Genomic DNA, 24,163 nt, shown 5'->3' on the forward strand with positions numbered 1-24,163 from the left:
AGTACCATTATAGTCCCTCATGACCTCTCACTAATGCTACTGCAACAAGCCTTCAAATTAGTTTCCTAGGTTCAAATTATTTCCCATTCCAGATCATATTTATTTTTTTTTTTACCTTTTATTTAGTATTTTGCTTTTCTCAGTTGCATGTAAAAGCAATTTTTTAAAATTATCTGGCCATTTATTCCACTAGACAATATCCAAGTTAGGGTTTATTTGTCCTTCTGGGCTTTGATCTTTCTCAGGTAGAACTCAAGCTCATTGCCCTCAAGCACATAGCCGTCTGCTCCGCCACACTGGCCTGGCCTTGATGCGATAAAGGCAAGGATCTTGGCCTGCTGGAACTGTTCCTCCAGAAGCGATTTTATCTTGACATTCATCTTCCGCTCCTTGTATTTCTTCTCGATCTTCTTTGACCATTTTTTATTTAAAATTTCTTCCTGGGTTACAGAGTAATCTGTGGGGGAGGTATTGTCTGGCCACTTCAAATTTCTGCCTCTATGCCCTTGGGTTACAGCTCAAACAGGCTTTTGCTGGTCATGTGAGGTGGGGCTTCTTGGTCCCTCTCCTGCTCTTCTCTTCAAACTCCTTATTGCCTCAGTTACACCCTTCCTCCATGACTTCTAAGCCTGAGCCTTTTTCTGCTATTTCAGGATTTTACTCTCTGGGTTGCTTTGGTCAAGGAGGGGAAATTGGAGAAGCCAGAGTTTACTTTTCCATCCTGCCACCTGGAAAATAAGGCATTCAATTTTTTAACTTCCAGACTGTGGGCTGATAGCCCCAGGAGAAGCTTGTCTCTTCTCTGGACCCTGAGCTATCTCTTATCCAGCTCCGATGGATCCTCCTGTCCCATGGTGAGAAACTGGTGAGATGACTGTGAATTACCCTTGGGGCGGGTGAGTCTGCTGGCTGGTGCTCCTTCTCACTCTGCTGTAGTCTGCTCTCTAGTCTGGGCTAGTGCAGCCCCTGCATGCTCTGCACTCCTCCTACCTCAACCCACATGGGCACTTTCCTGGGTTGGATTCTGCCATGCTCTATCTCCAAGTGGATACTGACACTCCAAAACCATTCAGTTTCACTTTTAAAAGTGATGGGATTAAAAATATGGGATCCACAGAGGAGCTTAGAAAAAATACTGCTTCTATTCTGCCACCTTGGCTCTACAAGAAAAACTTTTTTTTCTAAATTTTATTCATAATATCATTATGTAGATGTTAATTTTAAATTCCTTTTATTTGAGGCAACAGGCTTTTAGCAGCAAGCATCCCAAGCGCGTCCTCAGAGTTTGCTGCCCATACAGGTTCTTGGATCTGCTTTGATAAAGGAAAGCAACTCAAAATGTGTTAACAAGCTTACTTTAATCAGTCAGACATATATCGTTTACCTTGTTCAGGGGAAAAAGGTCAGCACCCCGAACTTCAAAGCATACAGGCAGAATTATCAAGACAGAAACAGATCAAGTAGACATTTGCAAACTGTCCAACCATTACATCCATACCCAGTCAACATCTGGGTTTTTCAAAGCCTGGGGGGGGGGCAGGGGGGCCTCTGGACAACGGCTTTTCAGAATACAGATCAAATCACAGAACACTTCTCAAAGAGAGCCCCCAAAACAAAGCTACACATCAGGGCTTATATAGACTTCTCCTGGCTCAGAGAATGTAACAATCTTATTGACTCACTGGCCAATCAAGAAGTATCTACTGAAAAACAAGCCTCCCACCCCAGGCTTCAGGTGCACTTTAGCCTAGGGGCAGGGAAGATCTTTAAATCTGCATTTCCATTACATTCGGCCCCAAGATCTTTCATGCCCATAGCACAGACAATTTACTTTTGAATTACCACTAAACATTTCTTAGGTCACATTTTCAAGATACAGAACTAAAGTTACCAAAGTGGCCAGGGGCCTTAAACAAACACAAAGTAAGTACATTGTATTATCACTTCAATTCAAAACAAGAGGCCAAATAAAGTTCTTTTAGGGGGAGGGGGATGTCCTTCCCCTCACACAGCTCCAGCCTCTGCTTCCAAGCACAGAGAGGGAGTTGGGCAACAAAACCAACAAGGTGGGGTCCCTGGGGATCCAAGGCACTTCATCCCACCCACCATAGTCACAAGTCCATCCTCCCCCTGGGTCCCAAACTGTGGGATGCATCCAGGAAACACACTCAGTGCCCCTGCTTTGCTGCTCAGTTCTTATCTTTTCCTGTGGCTGAATTCCGAACTCCTGGGTTCCTTCTCCTCCCGCAGGCAGCAGCTGCTCCTGGCTTCTGCCCAGGTCCCGATGCAGGCAGGTCACCATTCCTGCTCTCAGCTCAGCGAAGTCTGCATGCAGGCCACTCTTCTCTCCTGTTCCATGGCTCCACAGAGTCACAGCTACCACAACTGGGAAACAAATGATTATCCCAGCCCCCATACTTTCCTTTTACTCTGCAGATCCTCTTCCTGATGCCATTTTGTAGCAGCAAGCACCTCAAGTGCGTCCTCAGGGTATGCTGCCCATACAGGTTCTTGGATCTGCTTTGATAAAGGAAAGCAACTCAAAATGGGTTAACAAGCTTACTTTAATCAGTCAGACATATATCCTTCACATTGTTCAGGGGAAAAGGTCAGCACCCCGAACTTCAGAATATACAGGCAGAATTATCAAGACAGAAACAGATCAAGTAGACAGATTTCCAAACTGTCCAACCATTACATCCATACCCACTCAAAATCTGGGTTTTTCAAATCCAGGGGGGCTCTGGACAATGGCTTTTCAGAATACAGATCAAATCACAGAACACTTCTCAAAGTGAGCCCTCAAAACAAAGCTACACATCAGGGCTTATACAGCCTTCTCCTGGCTCAGAGAATGTAACAATCTTATTGACTCACTGGCCAATCAAGAAGTATCTACTGAAAAACAAGCCTCCCACCCCAGGCTTCAGGTGCACTTTAGCCTAGGGGCAGGGAAGATCTTTAAATCTGCATTTCCATTACAAGGCTATAGAGGACACTTTGCAATTTATGAGTTATGCTTTGAAAATTTTGTAAGATAGAAATGAATAATATTGTCTATGCAGACTGACCACTCCCAACCCCCCCCCCCCCAGCTGAACAGCTATCTTTATAATGGCATTGTGACAAAGGTGATTGAGTGAGAGAATTTAAACAGTCTTATGTAACTGCCTACTAGAAAAAAAATTCCAGTCTCATATTCTGCTAACAACATTAGTGAATGAGTATTATTATCTTCACACAGGTAGGGAAACACATTCACTCATGCAATTATTTTTCCAAATTTCCATTTTAGAACACTTGAATTGAGTTTTATGAGCTTTTAAAATTATGTTTTTTGTTGTTGCTTTTCCTGAGAAGAACCCTTTGAGAACTTGTAAATATAAATGATAGTAGAAAGAATGAAACATAGAAACTGTGGAAATTATGTTCACTTAACTATCTATATGAATTTATTTTTGCCATCATCATTTAAATGCTATCTGTATTGATTTCTACACACAATATCATAGTTATAATTTAATGTATGATATATGGTTAGAAGTTAACACTTACAATATCTTCATTTTCATGTTGCTACAAGGTTAACACTCATTTTCCTTATTTTTATGCCTTATAAATAACTTTTGGAGTTCATTATCTTCCATTTTAAGAATTCAACAAACCTGAAGAGTTCTAATCAATGTTATGTGTGAAGAATCCATTTTAAGGGAAGCAGTATATTTAAGCCCTTTGAGCTCAGCATATAAATTATTCTGACAAGGTTGGGACCTTAACCTCTCAAAGTGGGTCATAGTAATTGAGTGAGCATCTGTCCTGCAATGGAAAAAAAAATAGAAGAAAAAAAGGAAGGCAGATTAATTAAAAAAAAAAGATTGTTGGCAGGCAAAATGCTAAGTTGTGTGAAGCAAGGAAGTATGTATGGGGAATGGTGGAATCTTTGACTTGGAAATTATCTTAACATAACACCATATTGTTGAACCTGGAAATTTTCACTTCTGGGAAAAGAATTATACAGAAACTAAATGTACTTCAGCATGAGAGCTGACTAAGAAATAGATAGGCTGTTTACATAATGTTGGCAAAAAAGAGTTTTATACACACACATTATATATATATATATATATATATATATATATGTCTGTCTATATATCTATCTATCCATTTGTATCTCCAAGGAGAAATTTCTAGATTGGCATACATACATGGAAATGAGGCTCACTAAACCATACATAGGGATTGTTGAACACCACATAGTGACTTTGAATACCATAAACAATTATGGGTATACATGTGTGTGTGTTTGTGAGTGTGTGTATATACACACAAGAGTGGCCCTCATTTGTTTGCTATGGACCATAAGAATTATGTATGCCACTTAATTATCAAGGTACCATTTGTCTTCTACTACCAAAACAGCTATCCTTGATTCTGCAAAATAGATTTTTTTTCCTGGTCTTCTACTACCTATGATTAGTTCCTTACCAGTATCTATATGTAGAGCATGGTTTTTGGTAAGTGATTTCCTAACTAGAAATTACACAACATACTGGAAATACTATTGCATTAAGTTTAAGAGGAATTTATTCTGAATTCTGGCTAAACAATTCACTCTCTCTGTAACCTTGGACAAATCCCTTCACTTCCTTGAGCCTGTGTTCTCATCTATAAAATGAGAGGGTTCATTTTGATGACATCTAAATGTCTCTTCATCATTTGAAGCTGTAAATTTACAACTCCAGAAACACCCCCTATGTATGCATTTTCTGATAAGAATTATTGAGTCAGCAAAAACTTCTTCAAATAAGAAGAGTAATTATATGAACTATTTTTGAAGAAGTCATATGTCATGATTTTCCATGGGATTTAGGTAATTGGCAATGAAATTCATCATGGATCTTGGAGATAGAAAGGAGCTTAAGAAATTCAATTCAATAAATATTAATTGTGTCCTGGATGTTTTGTATGGGGCTAAGGGGAACATACTCAACAAAGGATTCTCAACTACCTAAATTCTAATCGTCCCGTGTAGTATTTGTTAATTAAATGAGATGACCTTTGGGTCCTTTTGTTTTCTACCATAATCTCATTTGATTTATTGATTATAAAATAATTTTTCATTATTACCTAAAATGTTTCAGTAAATACAGTGAAAAGATTTATCCTAGAAATATGTTTTCTTTTACTGAACTTATTTTTAATATATTTTGCTTTAAGCACTTTTATTTTCTCTTTACAGAATTTGAATTCACTAAAAATTTCACAGCAGACTACTTAAAAGGTTTTATCAGGCATAAGTCCTAAGATTTTATGTAAGGCAGGGAAAGAGATTGCAATCTTGCTGGAAGGTAACCAATTTTCTCCCTCCCCCTTCCTTAGACATAACAGATCAACTTTGGGCACAGAAATCAGATAAGTTTTCAGTGCAGGACCACTTCAAATAAAATTATCTATGATGAACATGAACTACACTACTCTTTTATACAGTTTATCTGAGATGGATCACACTTAAAATAGTTCCAACTGAAAGCAGCAATATGATGGTATTCAGTAATCATGTTATAGTCCTAAAAGTGCTTTAGGCAGGGTTAAGTCATGATTGATATATTCCTTCAATCACAGCATACTGGGAAGGTGAAGGTAAGGTATTCTGTGAGCATATTTAGCCTGACTATCTCACTGAGGTCTTAATTTTACAGCAACACAGCTGTTGCCCAGGCACTTGGGGAAGTAATAGATAACAAAGAGGCTTTATTTGACAGTAGGATTGAAGAAATTATTCAGTTTCACAAGAATATTTATTATTATGAGGGTAACCAGAAAAGAGAGGTTTAGTTGACCATTGCAATGCCTAGGATAAAGTCCCATTTATTCTGAATGGAAAGTCTGTGTTGTCTCTTAATGAGTGTATGTTCACATGAAATGTATATGTGTGTGTATGTGCAATGATAAGCCTTTTCTAAATTCTCATTCTAATTGTACATTCTGCAGCTTTTGAAATAATCAATCAAACTCTTCTCTTTGTTTATATTTTCTTTCTAGGTATTTGATGAACTTCTCTCTCCTGGTTCTCCTCCTATGTATCTGAGCACTCTCAGTTTCCTTTCCTGGATCTTGAATTATGATGTCATATACTGAATACTGGTGTCCTCAAAGACTATGTCCTGGATCCTGTTCTCTTCTCCCTCTATAAATTTTGCTTGGTAATGATGACCACATCAATATCCAAGCATTCAATTATCATGTGTATGCAAATAATTCTCAGATCAATTTTTCCAAAACAAAACTCATTATATTTTCCACCAAACTTTTCCTTCTTCTGAAATTTCCTATTGGTATCAAGGGTATCACTATCCTCCCAGTCTCAGTGGCTTATATCCTAGATATCATGATCAATTCCTCACTCTTCCAACCCTGCTATATACATTTAAGAGTCAATATCTGCCATTTCTGCCTTAAGAACATCTCCATTATATGCTCCCTTGTAGAGTATATACTGACACACCTTCCTCCAGGAACTCATGTGTTATTTCAATAGCCTTATGATTGGTGTCCCTACCTCATCTCTTACCAACTTCATTCCATCCTCTACCCAGCTTAATTAATCTTACAAAAGCACAAGTCTGATCACAGCATCCCCTTCCTCCATTCTATATATTCCATTAGTTTCCTATTACCTGAAGAATCGACCATCAAGTACTCTGTCTGGTTTTTTCAAGCCCTTTATAATTCTACTTCTTCCCTACCCTTCTAGTCTTGTTATTTTGTAATACACCTTTACTCATCTTTGATCAAGTGACAAGTGTGTTTGCCTTATTTTTCTTCCTGACTCAGGGAATTTTCACTGGTTATTTCACACGCCTAAATCTTTCTTCCTCCTCATCCATACCTCCTAATTTTCATGTGTTCCTTTAGTTCTCAGATAGTATCTTACCTTCTGAATGCAGCCTTTACTGGTCTTCATTAATCTTAATGCTTTCTCCCTGATATTAACTTTAATTCATCCTATAAATATTTTATTGCAATAGCTATTGGCATTTTATTTTCCCCATTAGACTGTGAGCTCTATAAATATAGGGGATAATTTTTGCCATTCTTCGTATTGAGTGTGCTTTGCAGAGTCTTTATATATGGTAGATACTTAATAAATTTTGTTGACTTGAATTATTTATTTGATTAATATCTTTGGACCTCTGCCTATGTTACTCTATGTGAGAGTTGGAGTCCTACCTTTTGTAAAGCAGAAGTCAGGTCTACGAGGATCTTCATTCTGTTCTTATCTTGGAGAGTGGAATAGGAATACAATTATATCTATTGGTTTAAATAAAAATCAGTCTGCTTCCCTAGTCACTTTTTTCTTAAAGAGAAGAGGGAAACTTTTAGACTTGTCAGTTTGACCACTTCCAACTCAATGGTAATAACACAAAACAATTAATACTGGGTAAATACATTTTATCTAGGTATATAGACATTTTAAAAGTTATACAGATTAGAACATGATATAAAATAAATATGATTTAACTTATTATTTGGGAGTTACTGTGAATGTCACACAACCAAAAAAAGAGTCCCTAAAAGCTACAAAACCTAATATATGATTCTTATCTATCAAATTGTATGACAGTTGCCATACACAAACCAACTCCTCATTTTACCAAGAAGAAGAATGTGTTTTTTCTTCAGACTTCAAATAGTTTTATGATCCCAAGGAAATCACATCAGTTTTCTTTCCCCTGATTTCCTTAACTGCCAAATAAAGACCTTATGTTTGATGGTTTCTGCGTAGGTATACAATTCTCCTTTTAATCTCTCATTTCATTCTTCTTATTTTTCTTCCTCCCTTCCCTTTTCCTTTTTCCTTACCCATCGTCTTTTCAATATTCCGAATCTTGTCTTCCCATCAGTATAGATTAGATTATCTTCTGCACAGAAATCTATGCTTTTGTTAACAATGCATTTATGTGTGTTACCTCCCTCCTAATGACTATCAGTAAGGAGTGTTGGTCTGTTTTTGTTTCTTTTCCTGATGAGGTGGGTGACACAGTGGATATAGCACTGGGCCTAGAGAAAGGAAAACCTGAGTTAAAATCCATCAGCAGACAGTTACTAGCTGTGTGTTCCTGGGCAAGTCACTTATCCCTATTTGCCTCAATTTCCTCATCTTTAAAAATGAGCTGGAGAAAAATAATTGAGAAACCACTCTAGTATCTGTACCAAGAAAACCCAAAAAAGGGTCACTCAAATTTGAATACAACTGAAACAACTGAACAATTGAAAACATTTCTTCTCTGAGAGATTCTTTTTTTACCTGGAAGATGTGCTTGTAAGGTCTAATTTTATGTCTTCGGCAAACTGTACTGTTGTGAGTATAGCTGTTATAATTTTGCTGTCGACTCATATTTGTAAGATTGCATTTTCTGATTCAATAAAATGTGATTTTTTTTCTTCTAGAATTAAATACAAATGTCACCATTTAAAATCCTTCACAACCTTTCTCCAAATGACCTCTTTACCTGTCTATAATTAGGTATTATTTCTCCTTATGCAATCAATTAAAAATAAACAAACAAAAAAAATCCCTTGACCTTCCATTTTGGACTTGTGACCTCTTTTCTTCATGTTTATGTACTTACCCAGGTTACCTCACTTTCCTGTAAACCATTCCCATTTCAATATTTTCAACTCTTACACTTAGTACCCTTCATTTCCTTCAAAACTCAATTTCAGGGCTATTCCTAGATTACTCATTAATCATTACTTATTAATGTCTCCCCAAGATATTATCTTGTTATTTTATATGTAATTTGCATAAACATTCTGTTTATATCTTTACGACACTGTCTAGTATAATGCCTATTACACAATGGGCATTTAATAATTGTACAGTGATTGTTCTCTAATCTGTTGGAGCTGTCTTAAAAGAACATTTATTCTGCATGTTTTTCAGGACTGATTTTTTCCAGAAAGTATATACTAGAAAAATTTTGAAATATTCAAAAATATTTGAATGGGTCCTCTTTTTAGGATATGGAAAACTTTATAAGATCGGTGTGTTTGTGTGTACATACATACATACATATATATATATGTACACACTGTATATGCACATGTGTATATATACATATATGCACACATTTCATATAGTTATTCTATGAGTTTATGCATGCATTTATATACACATATAATTTCCAAATAATATAAAAACTTATTCCAAATCAGTGTCAATAAATGAAATACAAATGAAAATTACTGTGATATTTCATATGATTTCATGTCCACTAAAATAAATTAGGGGGGGATAAATTGGGAATAGTCAATATTAAAAGAGGTAAAAGAAGACAGAATCATAAATGCATTACTGGTAAAGTTGAAAAGTGTTCTAAATTTTATTGATATCCTTTAAGAAGAAGAAAATTGCTTGACATCTATATTTCCTTTGCTCAGAGATGGCATCACTGGATGTATATACTAGGAAAATAAAAGGCAGGAATAAAAGATGAATGTATACTAAAGCAATTATACTCACACTTTGTGGAAACAAAGAACTAGGACAATAAGTACCTAGCAGTTGAAGAATAACAATAAATATCTGTGATACATGACAGCAATATTATTTTGTGAGAATTGAGAAATATAAAAAATTAAGAACAACATGAGGAGATTCATATGAACCAATACACATAGAAATGAGATAAAAAATAATAATATGAACAATTACTGGAACAATGCAAATAAAAAGACCACTAAAAGGAAGCTTAATTATGAGTACTAGAAAACCCATTGAAGGTCATAGAGAAAAAACATACTAAGGTAAGCCTGTCATGGAAAAATATGTTGAAGGCTAGTAGAATAGAATATTGTTCCTACTATTATGCATCATATCAGATTTTCAGTGTTTTTTGTAAATTGCTTTTCCTAGTGCAGGCAAGATTCCATTTAAAGGGGTAAGAATATGTCTATAATGTAAAGACAAAAAAGATTCAAATACACACAGTGAATATACACATATACTTATAAGCATATATGCACATATATCTGTGTATGTGTGTATCTATTTAAAATAGTCTGTAAAGTTATAGGAATATATCAGATGCTAATAGATGCTATGTGGAAATTGACAGAATAAATTCTAATAACTCAATTTTAGAATTTTTATTGTTGATTCTTTGAAACACTTTGCAAGCTTTATTATCTTTGCTGATTTTGTTACATATATATGACCTTAATACATACGGATCAATTAACACCCAATAAAATCTTAAGGTAGGGAATGTAAATGTTGTGGTCGATTTATACCTGGAAATGACCCTGGATACCAAAGTGTTTCTTCCCCACATTTTGTACATAAGGCATTAGATGATCATATAGAGATTTAGTCAGTTGTTCAAAGTCAAATACCTAATAATATTCACCTAACCCAAGTCTTTGTGGATAACATTGTTACTCCTCTTTTTTCATTGCCATAGCTAAAAAGTATCTAAATTGCAATGCAAACACTGATCTGCCTCAAATATTTGAGTTTTCCTTTAAGCTACACAGTTTTCCCAAACTGTTATAAAAAAGATTTATTTTTTGAATATAAATAATGCAATACTGCTTATCTGTTCACCACAATGCTTATATCAGAAAACAATTAGACTTTTCACTTTTCATCTAATATTTTTATTCTTCCTTTTTTAATTTCAAAGATCATCAATGTTCTGTGATCTTTCCACTTGTAATAGAAAGGGATTTGAATGTCTAACCTGCCCCTTAATGAAAATCACTTGGAGCCCAACAATAGAAGCTTGCTGAGGAGAGTTTTGTTTTTCAGGAAGATCCACACCTTTTGTTACTTTGTATTAGGCAGTGGGTCACTAAGGTTGTGATAGAGAAGGTTATATATAGTCTGAGGTGAGGTTTTGCTTTGAAGTTCACTTATGGAAAGATTGTGTGATTTGGCCAGATGAGACTCTGGGCAGATGTTAAGCCCCCCTGGCTTTTGAAAACACAGATGTTGGTGCTTCCTCACTCTGGCAATTAATTGTTTATGTACGTATTGGTCAGACAACTAGAAGCCGTGTTTGTTGGTCTGTTGAATTGTGTTACTATTAATGTCTATATGTTTTGTATGCTTGTTATTTCTGTTCGTATTTTCTCAAGTTCAGGGTTCTGACTTTTTCCTTTAAATTAAGTGAAATACACACACATAAACACATGTATGCATATATGCATACCTTTATGTGCCTGTATATACACATACACTCATATATGTTTAATTAAAGATTTTTGACCCCTTTAAAGTTGTTTTCCTTTAGTAAAGCCTGTGCTAGTGGTCATCTTGGGTATACTAGGGTGCTTGCACCACTGGTTTTTTTTTTAATTTAAAAGCTTAATTTTTGAAAATTAGGTAAGTATAAAAAGAACCACTAATTTCATCTTGTAGGTTTATCAACTGTGCCATTAGAGATTTTCATTTTTTTTTTGCATCCTAAACTGCATTTTTGACACTCTAAACCAGAACTGTTTTCAATACCACTAGCTATAATTTTTTAAAAACGTCATGACATTATTAGAATCTCCAGATTGAGATTTACACACACTCACAATAATATCAAAAGAAAAGGGATTAAAAAACTGTTATCTATCTATAATTAAAAATAATAAAATGCTAAAGTAAAGATATTCTCCTTACTCTCTCTATATAAACTTCAACTAAAAGAGAATGCTTCTTTTTTATATAACAAATTAAGTACTTTCCACTATAAAAAGCTTTGTGGTTCACATAGAACTTCAGTGCAACAGACATTTTTTTTAAACCCACACTCTGTGCTAGAAATTATTCTAGGTTTTAGGGATACAAAGATTAAAAAGAAGCAATCCATGGCATCAAGAAACTAACAGTCCACAATATCTCATTTTGTCTTCCAAAGAACCATGGAGGCGACAAAGGGGAGTTAGTATAACAAGTAATATAGATCCATCATTCTTATATTTACAGTTCAAGAAACTTAGCTTGAGATAATTTGAATATTTTTTTTCTGATGGTCACACAGCTTATTGTTTCTGTGTATGTGTGTGCTTTTTGAGGCATCATGATTGGGCATTGAGGTTGTATTCTAGTCAATCAAGGACTAAACCAGGTTTAGAGTGAGCATGGCAGGCCTAAATATTTTCTCAAATGGAGATTCTGGAGGAAACGTTAATTCAAAGACAGAAATGTTAGAAGTAGAGTCACTGCCAGTCTGAGGATGTCTCAGGAAATTTAAGGACATTAAGTAGAATAGGAGTCAAAAATAATGCTCTGAATTTCTAGAAACACATCTCCTCTTTAAGTCACCTTTCTGCTCTGATACAAATAAATGAATAGAACATTTAAAATTCTGTTATAATTTTTACTATTTGGCATATTAGAGAACCTATAGATTTCCACAAATGATCATTATTTTTGTTAGGATGAAATCACTGTTGATCATTGTGCAATCCATTTGCTGGAATTAGAAAGGTAGCAATGCAAATTTTGCAAGAAGAAAAATTTTACGTTGTATCTGTCATTCCTTTTATGGAAGCTTATGTCTCATGTGGCCTGTTTCCAAGTACTTGAGCTTAATTAAATTTCTATGTTTTGTTTCTGTGAAATATGCACGACATTATCAAATTATCAAGAGCTGTGCTTACATGGAATTCTTTCTTTCTTGACTATTAGGCATTCTTTCTAATCTAGTCCTCCCAAACTCATATTGTCCAAATGTCCAGATTCATATATTTCAGTTTATCTTTTCTCCTAATACCCTTTTCCACTCTTTTCATGCTCTCAAAAATTATTTTAATTTTATTCTCTTGATTGTTAAAATTTCACCTTGATTTCTTTAACAATTCATGTGCTATTATAGTACTTTGTTGGGTTTTTATGTATTACTTTTGTTTTCACTATTTGCTTACAATTCTTTTTACTATATTTTTGTCGAGGTAGGATATTTTGTAACACTTGTGTTTATCCATGATTCATGTAAATAATATGAACTGCTTAAAAATAATATTTATGTGTTATAGTTATACATTTAATGGCTCATAAATCCCATTTTACAGAGATTTAAATCAAATTACCAGACTGCACTGACCTGAAAAAATAGCATAAACTCTAACTACTTAAAGAAAAATAATATATATCAGGATTAGGGAAATATTATTTTCTATAATGCTTATATCTCAAGATCCAATATTGAGTGAAATTGAGGAAGGGCGTTGATGTTTGGGAGGAAAAAAGATCAACAATGGTGGGCAAATTGTCCATGGATTAAAAAAAAAAGTTAAATATCTTAAATTTTTATCTGGATTCCCTCTATGTGTTATTTAGTAAGCATAATGACTTTTGAAAACTTCTTATGTCTTACTCTTTTAATAATGAAACATACCTGAAGATCTTTCTATCAAGGTTATTATGCCAAGTCAGTATAAAAAAGCATATTCCCTTTTTACTGCCAAAAAAGGCATGCGCAAATATCTATAAAGTAAGGGGAAATAACATTTAAACAGCAGATTATCTTGCTAGTAGGAGGGCATTTGGATTCAGGTACAGTATGGGGCCCCCCTGTCTCTCAGCATTAGTTCACTAAATTAGCAATTAAGTACTTCATTGTAGAATACACTGCTGTTTCCAAACAAAGAATGCCTGCATCTGATGTCAGGGTTGCTAAGTGCCTGATTACACTAAGACAATGATGTGCTGCCAGAGCATTTCTTTAGCCTGTCTTTAACACTATAGCCAAGAGAAGTTTAGTATGCAGAAGAGTATTTATTCAAACAGTGGTAAGTGAAAGATTTTTAAATTAGGTTGTTTCTGTGTCATCCCTTTTTCTTACACTTAGACCCTTGTATGTTCTTTGGACCTAAAAGAGTCTGTCTGAGTCCATGCTTGTCATTCCAGCATCAGTCAGAGTGGTCTCCGAAATGCATAGCAGTTGGTATATGCCTGTGGGTGAGGCTGAATGGATCTCAGAAAAAAAAAGGAGAAGCAGGTCCACTTGCCACTTCCCCATTTCCAAAGTCCTATCTTCTACACTCCAAAATTACACTGCGGAAGTATCCCTTTTGTGGCCATCGCCAGTATTCAAATCACTCTAGCTTGAAACTTTAGCATTATATTTCAGTCATCTCTCTGTATTTAGTTAGCTGCCAAGTCTTATATATTATACTTCAATGATTTCTTTTTAATATCTTTCCACTTTTGTGACCACCACAATAGTTGCTTCTATCATAATCTTTCATCTGAACTGTAACAATAAGTTAACTGCTTTCCCTTTTTCCTTTCTTCATCCCCTGAGGCAAAGATCTTATGCTGTCCCTTTGGTTAGTAGCTTTCTATTAATTCTAGTAGAAAATAAAAAGCCATTGAACTAAAATTTAAAACCTCAGCATTCTGACTTCAATTTACCTTTCCTGACTTATTTGATATTATTAACATTCATGTTCTCTCATTACCAGAAAAATGGTCTACTAAACATTTCAAAATGTCCTATCTCCAAACATCTGCCTAGACTATTCCTCATGCCTGCCACATACTGACTCCTCATCAAAATATTTCATAATCCATGTATTTTTCTACTGCTCAGGCTAGCTGTCATCTCAACAGACCTCTCTGATTTGTGCTTTTTGATTTTCAATTACCTTGTTTTTATTTATGTTTGAATATATTGGATTTCTCAATTAAATTTAAGCTAGTTAAGGAATAGGATCCTGATAAATATATTTTAAAAAAATTTATATATCCTCAGTGACTATCATTCCTGTGTATACATGCCAGATGTTTAATAAATGTGTGATTAAGTGAATTAATTTCCTTCTTGAAATTCTTCAATGTGGCTAGAATTTTTCTTTACTTTGGGCATTAAACTAAGGTTGCCTGCTACTTTTCTCCAGCAATCTCTATACCAATGTAATAGTAATGTAATTTAAAGATACCCCTGTATTGGCTTGGTTTTTGGTTTGATTGTGTTAAAACCCAGAGCTTGTTAATCCCACTTGTGGGATGGACTGATTAACGTGAAAAGAGAGGGCTGAACTGGGAGGAACTGGTGATGTAAATTTGGAGAGACACAAGGAAGAGGCAGAAGAACTTTTTGGAAGCAGAACCTTTGGAGGCAGAGAGAGACTGAGAGGATTGCTGAGGGCCACTTTGAATTGCCCAGGACTTTTGAGGGCTGCTACCCAGAGCTGCCAAGGACTGAGGAGACATGGCTGTTTCCCTATTACTTTGTCAGTCTGTTTTGAATTTGTTTTGCCAGATTTGTCCCCTGGTGAAAGACAGTCCTTTTGTTGCAGAAGTTTGGGAACCTTACTCTTGGTTCAGAGCTCCTGAGACTGTTCTGCAGACAGAGAGTGAATACTGTCCACTGGCAAAGGACAGTGCTCTTGTTGCAGAGGACTTGGAACCTTGCTGTTGGTTCAGAGGCCCTGAAGAAGGATTTTCTTGTTGTATGGCTACAGAAATCCTAGAAGAGGGATTTGCTAATGTTTTCAGGGGTCCTAGGACTGTTCTGCAGACAGAGAATGAATTAATGAAGAGACTGGCAATGTATCTTGTGGCCTAGCTAGGCTTTGTCTCCCCAGGAACAAAGATTGCTGAGAACTTGCTTCTCTCTTGTGTCTCTCCAAATTTACATCACCAGCTCCTCCATGTTCAGCCCTCTCTTTTCATGTCAACAAGCCCATCCCACAAGTGGGATTAACAAGCTCTGGGTTTTAACACAATCGATTTGAAAACCAAGCCAATATAGGGGAGTCTTTAAATTACATTACTATTACAACCATCAAATAATACAACTCAATCAAAGGACTTTAGAAGGTGAGTGTCTATGAATCATAATAATACTAATGATCAGGGTCGGCTAGGTGGCACAGTGATTAAAGCACCAGCCCCAAAGTCAGGAGAACTCGCATTTGGTTCTGGCCTCAGACACTTAACACCTACACCCACACACACAAAAACAAGCCCAGTAACCTTGGGCAACTTACTTAACCCCAATTGCCCTCCAAAAAAGCAATAAATAAAGATGGCGGAATAGAAGCAGCACCTCCACCGGGCTCCGGCTTCCACTTTTCCCAATCCTCATAAAAAGGGGACTCTAAACAAACTTTGGATCTGCAGAACACAAAAAAATGACACAGAGAATCTAACCTCCTGCTGAGCACACCCTGGCAGGCTGGCGGCAAGTGGCGAGCACATGACTCTGGGAGAGTAGCCTAGACCCGCATGAGCCAGAGGTTTTAGCCCCAAGGTGGGTCTGACCAGCTCCAGACAGAGGGATTCAAGATCAGCAGCAGCTATGGCCATTTCCAGATTTATCAAAACAAAGATGCTAAGGACAAAGTGAGAGGTCACTGCAGTGTGGACTTTGGGACTAGTAGTCGGGAGTGATTGGCTTCTGCCCCAGAATGAAAAGGTGCTGAGATGCCCAGCACAGCCAGGGCCACATGGCAGCTTCAGCTCCTGGCCTGCAGACTGTAGGGGTACCAAGCCAGCAGTCTGAGTGGTAATCGTTCTTGCTTTAACCTACTTGGATCTGAATTGCAGTCCTAAGTAGAGGTCCTGACCAGCTTTGCAGAGCATATGGAGGCCTCAGAGAGGGCACCCAACTAATACCTCAAGCAGCTGAAAAAACCCCAGCGTTTGGGACAAAAACTCCCCTGTCTGGTGGAAGAGTCCTAATGTGGCAAAAAGCCCAGTGGTCAAGTATCTAAGTACCTACATGACCAGACAAAGGAAACAAAACAGACAGAGGAATCCAACATTAGAGTACTATTTTGGGGACAAAAATCAGCAAAGCATGGTACAGGAGGAAGATAATGAAGTCAGAACTCCTGCACCAAAAGATTCAAAGGAAAATATGAGCTGGTTACAGGCCATCAAAGACCTTAAGAAGCAGAAAAGAGTAATGGAGGAAAAATTGGGAAGAAAATGAAAACAATGCAAGAAAATTATGAAATGAGAGTCAACAGCCTGACTGAGGAAAATAACACCTTAAAAACAGACTAACTCAATTGGCAAAGGGGGCTCAAAAAGGCAATGAGGAGAGAAATGCCTTGAAAAGCCAAATTTGCCACATGTAAAAAGAATCTCAAAAGCTCAATGAGTAGAATTTTTCCCTTGGATTTAGATTGGAGCAGAGGGAAGTTAATGACTTTAAGAGAAATCACGATGATGTTAAACAGATGCAAACAAATGAAAGAATAGAAGGAAATGTGAAATATCTCATGGGAAAAATCACTGACCTGGAAAATAGATCAAGGAGAGATAATTTAAAAATTATTTGTCTATGTGAAAGCCATGATCAGGGAAAGAACCTAGAAATCATGCTCCAAGAAATTCTCAAGAAAAATTAGCTGGATATTCTAGAACCAGAAGGCAAAATAGAGTTTGAAAGAATCCACCAATCTCCTTCTGAAAAATATCCCAAAAAGAAAACTCCTAAGAGTTCCCGAATTCCCAGATCAAGGAGAGAATATTACTATGTGCCAGGAAGAAACAATTTGAATATTGTGGAATCTCAATAAGGATAACACAGGATATGGCAACTTCTGCACTCAGGGATTGAAGGGCCTGGAATAGGATGTTCTGGAGGGCAGAGGAGCTGGGATTAAAGCCAAGAATCACGTACCCAGAAAAAACTGAGTATCATCTTTCAGGGGAAAATATGGTAATTCAGTGGAATAAAAGATATTCAAGCATTCTTAATGAAAAAAAAAAAACAGAATCGAATAGAAGATTTGACATCCAGATACAAGAAGCAAGAGAAACTTGAGAAGGTAAACAAGGAAAAAACATCATTAGCCAAAGATGAAAGTTGAACTATTAACATTCCTACATAGAAAAACAATAATTGTAAGTGATGAAACTTTTCTCAGTATGAAAATAGTTGAAGGCAACATATATATGTATATATATCTCAGAGGGTATACCAGCATATGAATACATATAAGAATATGTGTATATGTGCTTACAGGTATACATATTTAGAGGCCAAAGGACCGAATCAACAGGAAGGCATGATATTTAAAAGGGGAAATTAAGACTTGAGCTAGGAATATAATGAGAGAAGATGGGGAGAAAAAGAATGGGGGTAAACTATCTCAGAAAGGAGGGACAAGGGAAAAGGGTTTGAATGGAGGGGGAGAATAGAAAGGCAAAAGAGTATGGGTCAACCTTATTCTCACCGAATTTGGCTCATGGAGTGAATGAAATACACACTAAATAAGGTATCTCACCCTATAGGAGAGTAGGGGGAAGGGGATGATAGTGGGGAAGATGTAAGGCAGGGCAGGCTGGGGTGAAGGGAAGTTGGAAGCACTCATTTTTGAAAAGGGATGGGATCAAAGTAGAGAATAGAACAAGTGGGTCATGGAATGGGAGAGAGGGAAATATAGTCAGTCTTTTGCAATATATCTTCTATGTTAATGTTTTGCATTAGCTGCACATGAAAAACCTATAACGAACTGCTTATCTTCCCAGTAAGGGTGAGTGACAAGGGAGGAAGGGAATGAATCTGGAATTTAAAGATATAAAATCAAATGTTTAAAATTATATATATATATATATATATATATATATATATATATATATATGTGTGTATATATATATGTATACCATTATTAATGCTATCTTACATGTAATTTGGAAAGAAGATATACAGGCATAGAGTTCCACCATGCCCTACTGAAAAAGTCTAAGGGGGTATGCGAGAACATATGTAAGAGACCAGATTGGAGGAGGGGATAGCCTGTGGGACTGCTATTCTAAGGTGACGGATAGGGGAAAAAGGGAGAAAATTTGTAACAAAATCTGGCAGAAATTAATGGTGTAAATCAGAAGTTAATAAAGCATTTGAAAAAAGGCAAATAATAATAATAATAATAATGATCAAATATTCATATTTTTATTCTCTTCTCATCATCATAATCATCACATAGGGATTAGCATAAATTACTTCTTTAACCTAAGATAGACAAGGGAGGGAACACGAATTGGCTGTCTATACTTCTACTTCACAGAAGTCTAGTTTCCTTCTAGGATGTACTCAAGTGGCACTCCTTCGCAATTCATATCCTAATTCCCCACTTACAGTTCCTATTATGTCTATATAACTTACAATTACTTTGTATTTTCTTTTTACATATTTTATTATTACTGTATTTGTTTTCATACTATTTATATAATATAATTTATGTGGAGGAAAGGATAATTTCATTTTTGTCTTTCTATATCTAGTAGACAAAATGATGACATTCACATAGTACATACTTAATAAATGCTTATGAAATAAATGAAGTGAATGAGTGAGTGAATTAATGAATGAATGTTGCTGTTGAAATTTTATAGTATTAGTAAAACTTTTCATCCATTGGCATTCTTAGAAAAGCTATCAACATAATCATATTAAAATATAAAGCACTGTAAAATACATTATCATCTCAATAGATTCAGGATAACTTTGGAAAAGTACAGAACTCCTTATGATATAAACATACATAGCACAGGCATAGAAACACCTTTCTTAACAATATTTAAAAAAGCATCAACCTAAGACCAAAAGCAATCATTGCATGCAGTTTGGATTCAGTAGAACTAACCATTTTTCATTTAAATATTGGAATGGAGCAAAGATGCCCAAGTTACCTATTATTATTTGACATAGTTCAAGAAATGCTAACAATTTAAGCTAGCAATTTAATTTAATAAAAGCAATAAGACAAGACCACCAAATTAAAACTATAAAGATAGATAAAGAAGAGATAAAATTGTCCTTGCTGATGATATGTTGACACACTTGGAAAATCCTGTATAATCACGAAATATTAATTGAAATGAGTAATCGCATTACCAATTTGAAGATTACAAAATACACCATCAAAAAATCAACACTATTTCTGTATAATGATAACAAAACCCAAGAAGAAGAGTAGAAAAGGGAAGTCCTACCCCAAATAGCTACAAAATGAGTAAGATATCTGGGAATCAAAATTCCAAACATTGAAAATATTTATATCAATACAATTAGAGAGCTCCTTAAAGAATCAAGTTAAAAATCAAGAGAAATATTCAATGATCATGGTGAACCCATACCAATATAGTAAAATCAACAAAAATTATTAAAGTTAATTTACACATTTAATATTATGTCAGATTATAAATGGTATACTTTATATAACTTGATAATATAATGACAATTCATTCTGAAAAAGAAGAGATCTAGAATATTGTCAACCAGGCAAAACCCATTCCTCCAAATGCAGAGGAGCTCAAGCTGAGTTGAAAGAAGAAAGGTTTTATTAAGAAGAAAATTACACACTAGTGCTCAAGGACCCTAGTACAAAACACAAGGTAAAATATAGACTAAGAGAGTCAGGGGAAATTTATATTAGAAAACCACAAAGAGGAGGTATGTGGAGGCATTAGGGTAAAGAATGGATAGTCTTTCCTGAAAGTGATGAATTATATTATTTTATATATTGTCTCAGTTATCTATCTATTTAAGAAATGAGACTTTTATCAGAGAATTTTATGGAATTTTTGTTTTACTATTTTCCTTATAAGTCAGCTGTATGAGTTTTATGAAAATCTTTCTTAATTTAATGTAAGCGAAATTGTCCATTTTACTTCCCATTATCCTCCTTATCTTTCATCCAACTTCTCTTATCCATAGATATGACAGGTACATTTTTCCATTCTCACCCAATTTACTTATGATACTATCATTTATGTCTAAGCCATTGACCATTTTTGGTCTTATTTTACTACAAGAGATGCTGGTCTGTGCCTAGAATCTTCCAGACTGCTTTCCAATATTCTCTATAATTTCTATCAAAAAATTTTTTTTTTAGGGCAACTGGGGTTAAGTAACTTGCCCAAGGATATACAGCTAATTTTGTTTTTTTTTGTTTTGTTTTGTTTGTGTCTGTGTGTCTGTGTGTGTGTGTGGGGGGGGGGGGTGTGTGGGTGTGGGTGGTGTGTCTCAGACCGGAACTGAACTCAGGTCCTCCTGACTCCAGGGCTGGCTCTCTACTCACTGCGCCACATAGCCACCCCAAAATGTTGAATTTTTATCCCAAAATCTTGGATCTATGGGTTTACCAAACACTAAATTACTAAGGTCATTTATAATTCTTTCCCAAAAAACACAGAAATAAGTTTCATGGGAACAGTTGACCACAAGGCTGGTTTAGGCCAGATTGGAGTACACAGCTCAGCAAGGTAAGAAACACCAGCAAAGCCATCTGGGAGTGAGCAAGACTTTGCTTCACTTCAGTTTCTGAATTGGCTACTTTGGGCAAACAGACCTGCTCTGTGTACAGTGTACCTGCCTGGTAAGGTGATTCATAGCAAACAGATATATTAATCTTGGGCATAGATTTACAATACCAAAGGAAATAATAAAAAGTACTAGGGAATAACAAAGAGTATAACTTTCATTTGCCAAATTGAATTATAACACAATAGTCATCAAAATAATTGTCTTGGGTTAAAATACATAAAGTTAGATAAAAAGAACACAATAGATAAAAGAGAGTCAAAAACAATGGAATTTAGATAGACTGCGGTACAGCTGGAACTTTAATCATGTTGTCTACTGTTCTCATCTTTGTATTTTTCCTGCCCTGCTCTTTGTCCTGTCCAGTAATCCCCAAAATTGCCTTTGATTATTTGGACTTCTTTAAGGATTACTTTCATTGATTCTTCTTCACCAAAGAAAAATCCCAGCACTATACACTGGAGGATCAATTGCACTTCTTGAAGCATTTCTTCAGGCTGGAAGAAACTGGATGGTTGGAAGAGCCCACAAAGGCTATCATAAGGCAACCTCGATGTGGGGGGGGCCTGAGATATTGCTGACTAATCACTTTTCCCCCTGGGAATCCCAAAATTAAAAGTAACCCTGTAACCTACAGTGTCATTAACTATCCAAGGGGCATGAATCATAAAACAGTTGAAAAGATCTTGTGGAAGGCAACAGAAGTCTGGAGCAGTGTGATGCCTTTGAGGTTATGAAGAGTGTATAGATGAGATGATGACATTGAGTTTGCTTTCCTGGCTTGAACTCATGGACATGCCTACCCCTTTGATGAAAAAGGACACATCCTAGCTCATGCTTTTGCCCCAGATCGTGACTACCAAGGAATTGTCCACTTTGACAATGATGAAGAAGGGTCATATTCTAAGGAGGGAAAAAAAACCTCTTCCTGGTGGATGTTCATGATATAGGCCATGCCCTGGGCCTGGCACACTCTCAGGATTTAAACTCCATCATGTTCGCCATCTATCAATATCAGTACCCAAGACTCTTCAGACTCAGTAATGATGATATAATAGAGATCCAAATCCTTTATTATTAAGGGAAAGAGAAAATTTCATATCTTGAATTTCTAGACTAGGTGCACATGGATCCTTTACCATAGAAAGTATAAATTTCCCTTACCCAGGAAGAGAAACAAAAAGTCATGGGGAAATGTTTCTCATGTTACCTTTGAGACCTGCTGGACTTAAGATCCTAAGTACTTGGGGGAGAGGAATGATCTAATTTAGAGTTTCAAATCTGATCCACAGAACACAAATGAGTATTTTAAATATAAAATTGAATGTCCATTTTCTACTGCCTTTTTATGTATGTAAATAAATTATACATGTTATTTCTAAAATTGTCAAAAGCAATGGAATTTAATAAGTTAATGTTTGATAAAGAAGACAATATAAATCACCTGGAGGAAAAAAATATTTAAGAAAAAAGGAAAGCTATAAATATGATCATTTGTACAATATTGTTGTTATTTTTAATAACAATAACCTGGTTCTGCTCAATTCACTTTGCATCAGTTCATATAAGTGTTGCCAGGGTTTTCTGAAAACATCCTTTTCATATTTTTTTTGTTTTGTTGACTAATTCCTAATTATATGTAAAAATTGCATTCACTTTTTTAAAATAGGAGTTCCAAATTATTTCTCACTTCTACCTAGCTTTCATGCTTAAAAAAGTAAACCATATGATAACACTGACACATGTAACATCATGCAAAACATATTTCCATATTAACCATGTTGTAAAGGAAACATGAAATTTATAAAAATAAAGCATAAAAATATGTTTTAATCTACATATAATTTCTTTTTCTGGAGACGGATGGCATTTTTCATCGTATGTTTTTTGGAATTTTCTTTGATTATTCCCTTGCTCAGAATAGGTAAATCTTTCTGAGTTGTAAATCACTGAAATAATTCTGTTACTGTGTCAATGCTTTTTTTCTGATTATGATCACTACACTTTGTTCATAGGTCTTCCCACATTTTCTGAAACCATCATGCTCATCCTATCTTAGAGAATAATAATATACCATCACAACAGTTTCTCACAATCTGTACATGCATTCAACTACTGAAAAGTATCCCCTCAATTTCCAATTCTTTGCCAGCACAAAAAGAGCACTTAAAAATATGTTTCTACCGATAGGATACCTTCCCCCCTTTCTTTGATCTCTTTGGGATACAAACCTAGAGGTGATATGGCAGGGTCAAAGGAATGGAGTTTGAATGTAGTTTCAAATTGTTTTCTAGAATGTTTGGGCTGATTTGCAACTTTACCAGAACTATATTAGTATCCCAATCTTTCCACATCCCTTCCAGCATTTGTCATTTTTTACTTTTCTGTCATCCAATCAACCAATCTTATAGGGGTAATGTGGAATCTCAGAGTTCAATTTGCATTTGTTTAATCAATAGTGATATAAAGCTTTTTCTATGTGACTATTAATAGCTTTGATTGCTTCTTCTGAAAACTGCTTGTTCATGTCATTTAAATATTACTTAGTTAAACAATGAATCATATTATTTTATAAATTGTCTCAGTTCCCTAACTGTTTGGCAAAGGAAGATTTTGTCAGATAGATTTATGATTTTTTCTGTTTTACTGTTTTCCTTCTAAATTGGTTGCATTAATTTTGTAAAAACCTCTCTCATTTAATTTAAGCAAAATTATCCATTTTACTTCCCATCATCTTCCCTATCTTTCATCTTATCCATAAATATGACAAGTACATTTTTCCCCCTTCTCACCTAATTTGCTTATGATACTATCTTTTATGTCTAAGCCATTGACAAGTTTTGATCATAATTTAATACATGAGATGCTGGTCTGTGCCT

General features: G+C 35.5%; 1 long non-coding RNA gene and 1 pseudogene across 1 annotated transcript in view; one reads left to right on the top strand and one right to left on the bottom strand.

Moving 5' to 3' along the window:
* Window positions 1-1,982: 1,982 nt before the first annotated feature.
* The window catches only part of LOC138145627 (uncharacterized), a 197,006-nt gene continuing 174,825 nt past the window's right edge, over window positions 1,983-24,163 (bottom strand). Inside the window, exon 3 of the long non-coding RNA XR_011164271.1 lies at window positions 1,983-2,472. This is a non-coding gene — a long non-coding RNA (uncharacterized lncRNA). The remainder of the gene's footprint in view (window positions 2,473-24,163) is intronic.
* LOC138145697 (matrix metalloproteinase-26 pseudogene) lies at window positions 21,593-22,365 on the top strand (annotated as a pseudogene).

The sequence above is a fragment of the Petaurus breviceps genome, unplaced genomic scaffold, assembly GCF_028583685.1.
Source record: "Petaurus breviceps papuanus isolate PSGF00001 unplaced genomic scaffold, PetGlider_PUasm1.0 90743, whole genome shotgun sequence".
Taxonomy (NCBI): domain Eukaryota; kingdom Metazoa; phylum Chordata; class Mammalia; order Diprotodontia; family Petauridae; genus Petaurus; species Petaurus breviceps.